This window comes from Amaranthus tricolor, chromosome 8 (genome assembly GCF_026212465.1).
Source record: "Amaranthus tricolor cultivar Red isolate AtriRed21 chromosome 8, ASM2621246v1, whole genome shotgun sequence".
Taxonomy (NCBI): Eukaryota; Viridiplantae; Streptophyta; class Magnoliopsida; order Caryophyllales; family Amaranthaceae; genus Amaranthus; species Amaranthus tricolor.
Genome location: NC_080054.1, coordinates 21,733,432 through 21,744,155, shown reverse-complemented (window position 1 = coordinate 21,744,155; position 10,724 = coordinate 21,733,432). Strand labels below are relative to the sequence as shown.

Sequence of the window (10,724 nt, the reverse complement as noted above, 5' to 3'; positions counted from 1 at the left end):
GATCAAATATCATGTTATTTTTTTAGCTACGAAATGAGTTCTATTTGGAAAACCCTCTTCAAATTTGACACTTGGACTTTGTGAAGCCTCTAGACTTGTTTAGCGAGAAGGGCCGAATTAAAACATCTCAAATTCTGAAAATCAATCATGTCGCCTAATTTTTTTGGTAAGCAAAGAGCCTCCTAACTTTTCCAATGAATTTTCTTATCATTGCAATTTGAGCGCCACCAAAATCGAGCAATCATTGAATGGATCATATTAATAACCCCATCTAAAATCTTAAAAATACGCATCATACAGGTCAAAATAGCTTGTAGAACGACTTTAATTAGAATTTGCTTACCAGGATGTGATAAAAGCTTTTTCTTCTAACCCTAAATCTTTTTTAAGATACGAATTGATGATAGGAAAATGTTACCTTTTTAAATCTACCTGTAATAGTTGGTAATCCCAGATATTTAGCATGTTTCTCAACTTTTTTAATTCCAAGCATATCCACCAAAGAAGCTCTCAAACCGGAAGATACCTTTCACTAAAAGACATCTATTTTGTCAAAATTAACTCTGTGGCCCGATGCTCTCTCATAGTTGCTAATGATATTAGCTACAGATGAACATTCATGCAAAGAAGCGTTAGCAAAAAGGATACTGTCCTTTGCAAAGAAAAGATGTTAAATCATTAGGGCACCTCTACAAACTCTGACACCATTAATGAACTTTAATCTAGTAACATTTGAAATAGTAATGGAGAAGGATTCAGCACAAATGATAAACAAGTACAGAGAGATGGGGTTACCTTGGTCAAGACCTTTAGAAATTCACGCTTGAGGCACAACTAAAAATTCTTTGAACCCATGCATCAGTAAAACCCAACCTAATCATGACCCTCTTAAGAAAACATCATTCCACTCGGTCATATTCTTTGCTCATATCCAGCTTAAAAGCAAAATGATTATTTCTCACACCTTTTTCACGCTTCATAGATTGTAAGATCTCAAAAGCAATCAAAGAATTATCCCCTATCAAACGTTTAGGAATAAAAGCACTTTGGCTAACAGAAATGATCTAATTAAGGATGGTTTTAAGTTTATTTGCCATTACCTTATAGACAATCTTATAAATTACTTTACAGCAACAAATGGGGTGAAAATCAGACAACGATTGTGGTCATGGATCTTTGGTATGAAAGAAATGCATATTTTGTTTATCACCTTAAGATCGTAATTCCTCCGCCACCAACTCTTGACAAGAACTACAACATCACCAATAAGGGTATCCTAAAAATTTTGAAATAACAAAGTGTGAAACTTATCAGGACTCGTCACCTTAGTAGGATGCATTTGAAAAAGAGTTCTCTCAATGTCTTAGTTAGTTCAAAGTCAAGGACAAGATTCATGTCTTTATGAGTTGTCTCAAGAGCTTAGTCAAAGCCATACGACGAGGAAAAAGTAAATAAATTGTCAAAATAAGCAGTAACCAATCGTTCCAAAGCCTTTGACGAGAACCAAACACTATTGTCATCCGTAAGGCTATGGATAATGTTTCTCCTCTGTCTCGAGCTTGCTTTATGAAGAAAGTACTTTGTATTTTTGTCACTGTCCTTCAACGCATATACCAATAAGATTCTTCCATTTGATAAAGATCATAAAGCCTCTTAGACATATTCGAACACAACACAAGGTTAGATGCATCAAGGCTGCACCTTGTGCCTTACAAACTCTTCTTAGTTTTCCGAATTTGCGTTTGATGTTCCGAAAAGTTTGTTCAGGCCCAATAAGATAAATGTTGGGAACAAGAAGTAATACGCCTAACAATGTTTGCACTTGGATGCTCATTCCAAACCTTCTCTACAACAACTCTACAATCATTTCTAGCTAACCACATGAACTCAAAACGAAACTGCATGTCACCCTTCCGATCGTGAACCATAGTAGTATTGAACATGATTGGGGCATAATCCGACCTATAGATGGGAAAATGAGAAACATTAATATGAGGAAACATGGCTAACCAATCACGGTAAACCTATCCAAATGCTCTCTTATCATCATTGCCGGATTATAGCTTCACCTCTATATAAATGAACTCCCACAAAACCCGAGATCTTCCAAACCACACACCTCCAAGCACTGACAAAAAGCATCCATATATGTATTATTATGTGAAACACCACCATCTTTATCGACTGAAAACATGGTCTCTTTAAAATCACTAAAACAAAGAAAATTGCCCCTTAAGCTATCATTAATGAAGCATAAAAGATCCCACAACCTAAATTTATTTAGCACGATCATCCAACCGTAGAAACAACAATGTGATGTTTCAACAAGGAAATAAACGAAATGTTAAGATCCCTCCACCATAATCCAAGACCCCCCCCTGAGTTATCATCAATATCCAAACATATCCTACTAACGAAGCCACATTTTTTCCTAACAATCTCAAGCCTACTCTCATCAATCATAGTTTTCATAACAAAGACTAAATTCTCCCTCTTTCTCCAATACCAATCTTGGAGAGCACTAACTGTCAAGGGTTGTGGGATTGCACAACCCTTGACAGTTCCAACTTTGAATTTTCATTATTCTTTGTGGGGTTGGCAACCTCCACTATTTGGCACACCATAGCCTGAAAATAAGAATCATCCACACAAATCTTTTTTAGCATTATGTCCTCTTCCTCCATAATAATATGTTCATCAATAGTTTTTCGCTTGTAACACTCCTTTTCAAATAAGCTTTAAGCCAACGAACCAATTGTATTCCTTCTGCCATATTCCTTCTCGTGCCCAAGACCCTTTACTAGGCTTTATACCTTGATAAACCTCTTAGATTCATTACCATCTTACCAATGTTAAAAAAATTACTTGATTCCACTGCCCTGCATAACCGTGTACCATCCACCAACACTTGTGAACCAACCTTAGAAAGCACATTAGAATTCAGCACCTCACACGCCCTAGCAGTAGCCATATCAGAACAATCCAACACCGCCACATTAAGAAACAAACAACCCCCTAGACCACATCATGTGGAGAACCGCCCACTACAACGGTTTGCAATCATACGTGCAGACAACCAATAAGATTAAACATTACCCATCATCTCTATCATATGTGCTCTCGATCCATCATCCTCCCATTTTGAAACAAAGCACATATTCTTCATAGATTTGAATACAACCACCTCTTGTAAACTTATTCAACCCTTTTCTAGAGAATCTTTAATGAAAAGACCCCAATGATAACCACCTTTTTTTTTCTCATCCGAAACAACGCTACAATCCTTATTGATATGTGTCATCATCCGACACAAAAAACAAAAGTGCAGGAGACGTTCATATTTGAAGTCCACTTTTAACACAACATTGCCCTTTGGTTTTAATGCATTAGAAACATTTCAAAGGTTTTGTCACATCAAGCATCACCCTAACTCTTTGATAGGGCTCAACATCATATTCATCATCCTCAATCTCGATAATATCCCCCATATTCCATACGATTGATTTAATCTTATTATTTGATCAGTACCCAAAAGGTTGATTATATATCCGAGCCCAATAGGAGACGAAGATAAGGGACATCCGACGGTTACATTTCCTCCAGGATTTCTTGAAGAGCAAGTAATATTTAAACGAAGCACCAACGCCTCCACTGCAAGACTCTTTTGGATTATCTTTCAGATTCCGTGCATGGGACATTGTTTTCTTCAGGGCCTCAAAAATTAATTGGTTTATCTATCAAAAATTTCCCACAATACATAGCGAAATCTTGCTGTCACCGAAAGTTTCTATGGAGCTACCGAAATCCACAATAACATCTTCATCCCCATGTATTGATATTTGAGAACACTAATTAGCTAGATCTTCGGCCATTATGACTATGAGAAGTCCTAACAGAGACAAAAGACTAGTTTTGCACCTAGAGAAAACTCTAACTATAGAGAGAGAGGGCTGTAGATTAGTTATGTCTTTCCTAGTTTTATTTTTTGAGATTTTATTTTACTTTAGCAATATTTATTTTTGTTTATTATTTAGTTTTCTATACCTATCTTTGTACATTTCTATTATTTTTATTTAATATAAAATTAATCATAGACAAATAGTTTTATTGTGTATCAAAATTTTAGGTAACCCAATCCTTCTTCTTCCCTTCTCAAACTTTTGGTGCCCATCAGGCATGAATGGTTCGCATTGATATGATATAGTGCTCTTAGGGACGAGATCGCACGAGTTATTTTTGGGCACCTTTCCAAAATGCATCATACTAATTTGGAGTTTTCAATGTGGGAGTTCGGATGTACACTTAACAATCCTTCCCTAAAACTAAGGACCACATCACTCATGTCCTCTCCTCCAACAACATAATTTGTCCCTCTGCGTCGCCACCTTGCCACATAACCTGCTTCTTTGACTATCATATTAAGAAGACTCGAGATACAAGTCACTAAAATTAGTTTCTCCCAACATGAGGTTACACTAAGAACCTGCCTGCACATATATTCTAGTAATCCTACATGGTACTCATAGAGGTGCTCTACTACACATACTTTTTAGGTCTAACCTTTGGCAGTAATACCAATTGTTGGGTCCACCAGCCGAGAATGATCTATATTCATATGATATTATCCGAATTTGGTTTTAGGCATCTTCCCCCTCATACTAATTTGAAGTTAAATAACTTATATATTTGTCAACACTCTCTTTTTTTTTTTTTTCCGATATGAGAATTGAGATGTACACTCAATAAAAATCTTCCTACTAGTCTAAACCCTAGTCATACCCATTACCCACGGTTGGATCCCAACCATAACCGCCTCATGGCTAACTTTCTCTCTCTCAAAATCAACTTGTTTAGCCTTGGCATCATTTTTGTTTCCTTCAACCCTAAGTATAATGTCAAAATTTTTATTTCCGTCTCACTACATAATGATTCATTCTTTGGTTGCTTTATTCAAAGTTCGAGCACAAGTTCACAATGTGCTTGATCACATCATTCCTCCCATCGATAAAATAGTACTAAAAAGACGTTAATTCCACTCTTTTGAAATATCTCTCGATGACGCCGATCTTATTCCTAATGACTTTATCGAATAAGAATGATGTAGTGTTGCCATCGTGTTTCAAGATACCCAACATTCAAGGGATATTCTTTTTGAATCCCCTCTTAATAATCGTCTTGTTTTAAGAATAATAATAGTTTTGTTTAAATAATGGACTTTGAATTCACAGATGATTACCATAGTTGTATTACCCACATTCAACAAAATGACCCCTTTATTTTCCACCTTTGAAAATGCCAAATCTAAATTTACGCTAGATGCTCATGCAACCAAGATTCTTTAATGTGATGCTTGTGAACTAAAACAAAATGCCTTTTTAGCCAAAAACCTCTACAAAATACCAATTCTTCCAAGACACAATAATCGCCCACTGTACCCCCAAAAGAACACCAATCAAACCATCACCCATGGTGGCCTTGGGTCTGGTGGAAATGAACAAGCAAGAGTTAAAATTATTAGAGCTTCCTTCATTAGTTCACTAACCCTTATTCAAATAGACAACCACGAACTTTAAACATAAAAAATCAAATTTTCCGCTTTCGTACTCCATTAAAATAATTTCAAACTCTTAAAGTGTTTTGGGACATAGTTAATTGATTGAGTAAAATTTAGTCCCTTTTTTTTTTTTTTTTGCATTCTTTCGTCCTTTTAGGATTTGTTTAGAAAGTCTTTGTTAAATCAAATGTAACTCACAATTTACAAATTAATCCTTACTTGCTCATCCTAATTTGATATAAGGTACTTATTTTATTATTTATGTAATTTATTTATTGATTTTATATATTTTTATAATTGTGTATAGTTGATGATGGTAAGAATTTGAATGAGGGTCTCTGAATTAGAATTTGAGTTAGGCTTTTTAGAGTTTCTTTTGCTTTGTTCAATGAACTTGAATATGATGTTGATGCTGAAATTGGTTTGAATGTTTGGTATTCTTGTTATTGGCCTAACTTATCACGCTTTACTCGTTTTTTACCTAGTTTTTAATTTTTTTTATATTCTTTTATAAATTTTTGCACTCAATCGATTTTGTTCAGGAACTTCTCTTTTAATCATTTTTCTAAAGCCGAAGGACTTTTTGGTCGCATCCTCCTTTATGGGTATGAGTTGTCGCTAGAGGTGTTGAAAACAAACCCGACCCGAAAATCCGACCCGGAATCGAAAATTATCCGACCCGAAAAAAAGTAAGTTTTTAGGTTTACCGAACCGCAATTACCCGAGCTGATACTTCACTCGAACCGTTTGATAACCGAAAAGGGCAAAATCGAACTCGAACTGCAACCGAATTTTATAACCGACATATAAACCTTAACCGATGTTACCCGAACTGAACAGTGATCGACTCGAGTCAAATCCGACCCGAATTATGCACGTAACCGAATGTAACCTGACTAAAACCGATTAAGATCGAACTGTTTTTAACCCGAACTGATACAAACCCGATCGATTATTAATCGAACTGTTTTTAACCCGAACTGATACAAATTCGAACCGATTGTAAATCGAACTGTTATAAATCCGAATCAAATTTTCACCTAATTTTAGCAAATTAAGTCCAATTTCAGTTTTCTAATAATACGGAAAAAAGAAGAACACAAGTTCTTTACAGAAGAGATTGCATACGGAATATATATATATATATATATATATATATATATATATATATATATATATATATATATATATATATATATATATATATATATATATATATATATATATATATATATATATATATATATATATATATATATATATATATATATATATATATATATATATATATATATATATATATATATATATATATATATATAAACTAATTGAAATAAATTGATCTGCCTATTAGGGCTGGCAAAAGCTGACCCGACCTGCTAACCTGATCTGAAACCGATTCGAAATTAGCGGGTTTGGGTTTAGATTTTTGACCCAATTAATTAAATGGGTCAACCCGACCTGATCTGTTTATTAAATGGGTTAGGTTTAGGTTGAATATTTAAACCCGAAAAAAACCTATTTAACCCATTTATTAAATTTAAGACGGATCAACATTTGCCAAATACTTCGTAAAACTAAGATAATACCAATTACCATGTATCGAGGGATTTGTCAGCTGAAGATGACTTTCAATAAGAAAGGAAGTTGTCCCACATCGGCTAAGGGATTTGTCAGCTGAAGATGACTTTCAATAACAAAGAAAGTTGTCCCACATCGGCTATGAAAGATACTAATAAAAGAAAAATCCTTTTAATCACTTGCACAGATCTCATACCAACTTACGCAGCCACGCCGTGAGCACAAAGCGAACTATTCTTTCGCCTTTTACTAAAGAATACCGTGTGCTCGCTGCATTAAGTGGCATACGTTTATTTTTGGAGGAAGCCTTTAATTAAGGTTAAATGGGTCAAATGACCTGAAATATATGAATTTAATGACCTAAAAAAAAAGTAGGTTAAATGGGTCATTAGTAGATTGATCCGATTTGCTACAGATCAGGTCGGGGTTTCAATTTTTGACCCATTAATTAAATGGGTCAGGTTCAGGTTACGGGTTTATTGACTCATTTATATATGATCCGAACCTGAAAATGACTCAACCCGACCTGTTTGATACCCCTATCTGCTATATCTGATAAAACAATCGGTAATTATTTTTTGTAAGTAAATGAGCATACATCAATTAAAAACCTGACTATTAACTTATTTCGATATTGACCCGATCAATAGTTACCGTAACCGATAACTACTCGAAAAATAAAGCTCGAACCCGATCTGTACCCGAAAAAACCGAACCAATTAGTAATCGATGACAACCCGAGACCGATTGACACTCGACACGAACTTCAACCGACACCGAACTGATGCTAACCCGATAGCTTGAATAACCGATCTCTAACCGAACCGTGACTAACCGACTCGACCCGAGTGTGACCCGTTGTAACACACAGCCGAAAAATAACCGATCCGAAATGCAACCGAACCGAATAACACCCGTCCGAAACCGACTCGATCAACCGAATGAACACCTCTAGTTGTCGCCTTCCTTTTTTACCCAGACTCTAATTATAGTTTTCTATGAGCGAGACACACTATGTATAATGATGATAGTGATCGTTATGTACAAATTCAAATCCAAAATAAAGAAGTTGAGTATGTTGGTGGTAAACACAAATTATTTGTATGCTATTTGAACATTACCTTAGTTAAATTAAAACTACAAATATGTTGTTGACTCCAAGCTATCATCGTGAATTTAACTTTCAAATATTATGTGAATTAATAATTTTGTAGTCTATCCTATGAGAACGTATTACATGCTATGTAGTTGCATACAAAGTCTATGGGTAATTTTTCTTTAAAGTACTATGTGCATAAGAGAAAGAAAAGACTTATTTATATCTTTTGTTTGAAACAAATGATATAAATAGCATTTATTTATATCTTTGCCTCTAACAAAAAATACAAATAACCAATTTTTTTAAATATTTAAATATATATATATATAAATAAATAAATAAATAAATATATATATATATATATATATATATATATATATATATATATATATATATATATATATATATATATATATATATATATATATATATATATATATATATGATGAATTTGGGTACTTCAATTTGGCCTTCTATTGAAAGTGGGTATGCTTTAAGTTTTTGATAACTCCAATTTAGGGAGTCAATTTTACAATTCAATAGATCTATTTGGAGACGGTACCGTGGTGCATGTTATTCGCAGACGACATAGTGCTGGTAGCAGAAACTAGAGAGAAGGTTAGTAATAAATTGGATGAGTGGAGGGAAGCTTTAGAAGGTAAAGGGTTGCGCATTAGTCGTGCGAAGACCGAGTATTTGCGCTATGACTTTAGTGGGACATCACCGGTAGGTAAACCAAAGGTACCCATTGATAAAGCAGTTGTTAAAAGTACAACCAAGCACAAGTATTTGGGATCGATCATTCAAAGGGATGGGGAGATTGACGGAGATGTAAATCATCCTATACAAGCGGGATGACTCAAGTGGCGAGCAGCCACCGCGATGCTATGTGATAGGAAATTCCCAAGCAAGTTAAAAGGAAAATTCAACCGGGCGGCAATGAGACCTGCTCTGCTATATGGGACCGAGTGTTGGCCTGTAAAGAAGATTTTTTAACATAAGATGGAAGTTACAGAAATTCGTATGCTGAGGTGGATGTGTGGACACACACTGATGGATCAAATTAGGAACCAGGAGTTTAGGGACAAACTAGGGGTAGCCCCTATTTCTAGAAAAATGCACGAAAATAGATTGAGGTGGTTTGGACATGTGCAGAGAAAGACTTTCGACGCCCTTGTGAGGAGGGTAGAAAGCATTATAGTAGAGTGTAAGAGGAGTTGAGGAAGACCCAGGAGAACATAGGATGAGAAAATAAGAGTTGACTTGCATGAGTTAAAACTTTCATGAGAGTCTGACTAGAGATAGGAGTAGTTGGAAACGCCATATCCATGTTTTGGACTATTAATGTCCTCTTTGATTACCTTTTGGTGTTCTGAAGATTTGAAAAAAATAAGATTATTTAACAACTTAATTCCAAAAATAAGCTCCGTGAAAACTTATTTCCCAAAATAAGCGTCCGTACATCCAAGCCTAGCCTCGGGAAGAGTCGCTGTTAGTAACAGCGAAAGTGAAAAAAAAAATTAAAAGCCCAAAGTCGCTGTTAGTAACAACGACTTAAAAAAAAATTAAAAGCCCAAAGTCGCTGTTACTAACAGCGACTTAAAAAAAAATTTTTTTTTTAAGTTGCTGTTAGTAACAGCGACTTAGTGCGTTTTAAGTTTTCAGCTCACCTTAAAGTCGCTGTTACTGGGTGGTTAAGGTTTTTTATTAAATGTTTACTGTTTTAGTACACTAATAAACCATGCATTTCTTTGTTGTATTTTAATTTATTGCTTATATATGTCTGCATTTCTAAAATTGTTCATTTTATCTTTCAGGTTGTCTGATATATGAAATCTTTGCTGGTATGAAGCTTAACAAGACAGAAGAACTCCGAAATACTTCTTCAATTCCAAAGGTATCACATATTTTCTATGTATGATGTCGTTTTATGTTATAGTCAAATTCTTTAAAATAGCTACAAAATTTAATTGTTAATAAGCACGATTTTCTTACATATGCAAAATTATGATGACTTGGCTACTTGGTCCTCAAGATGACAACAATTCTTTTTGTATGTCTTTTTATTATTGTTCTTTCAGTCGTTGCTTCCAGATTATCAGAGATTATTGAGTTTTATGCCGTCCAAGAGATTAAATACTTCCAAGCTTATTGAAAATAGTGGTAAGTTTTGAAAAGTTTCTTGTACCAAGGTTATGATTTCTCTGATTTTTTTACGTTATTCAAGGAGGAATTACACATCTCATTCTCTCCATATGCAATCCTAGAACTATATCTATTGGATAAGTTCATTCATGCCGATACAAGCATGTACAAATGGCCCCATCTTAGTATTTCCCTTTCTAAAATGTAGGTTACGCTGCTGCACAAACTTGGTCATGTCAAATGGGACATGTTGCTGTTACTAATAGCGACTTTAAAAAAAATAATAATAATAAAAAATAAATTTTTTTTTAAGTCGCTGTTACTAACAGCGACTTTGGGCTTTTA

General features: G+C 34.6%; 1 non-coding gene across 1 annotated transcript; it reads left to right on the top strand.

Annotated features, from left to right (window-relative positions):
• Positions 1-7,341: 7,341 nt before the first annotated feature.
• On the top strand, positions 7,342-7,457 carry LOC130822976 (U5 spliceosomal RNA). Its single transcript, XR_009046470.1, has one exon. It is a non-coding gene; the product is annotated as a U5 spliceosomal RNA (small nuclear RNA).
• The last annotated feature ends 3,267 nt before the right edge of the window (positions 7,458-10,724 follow it).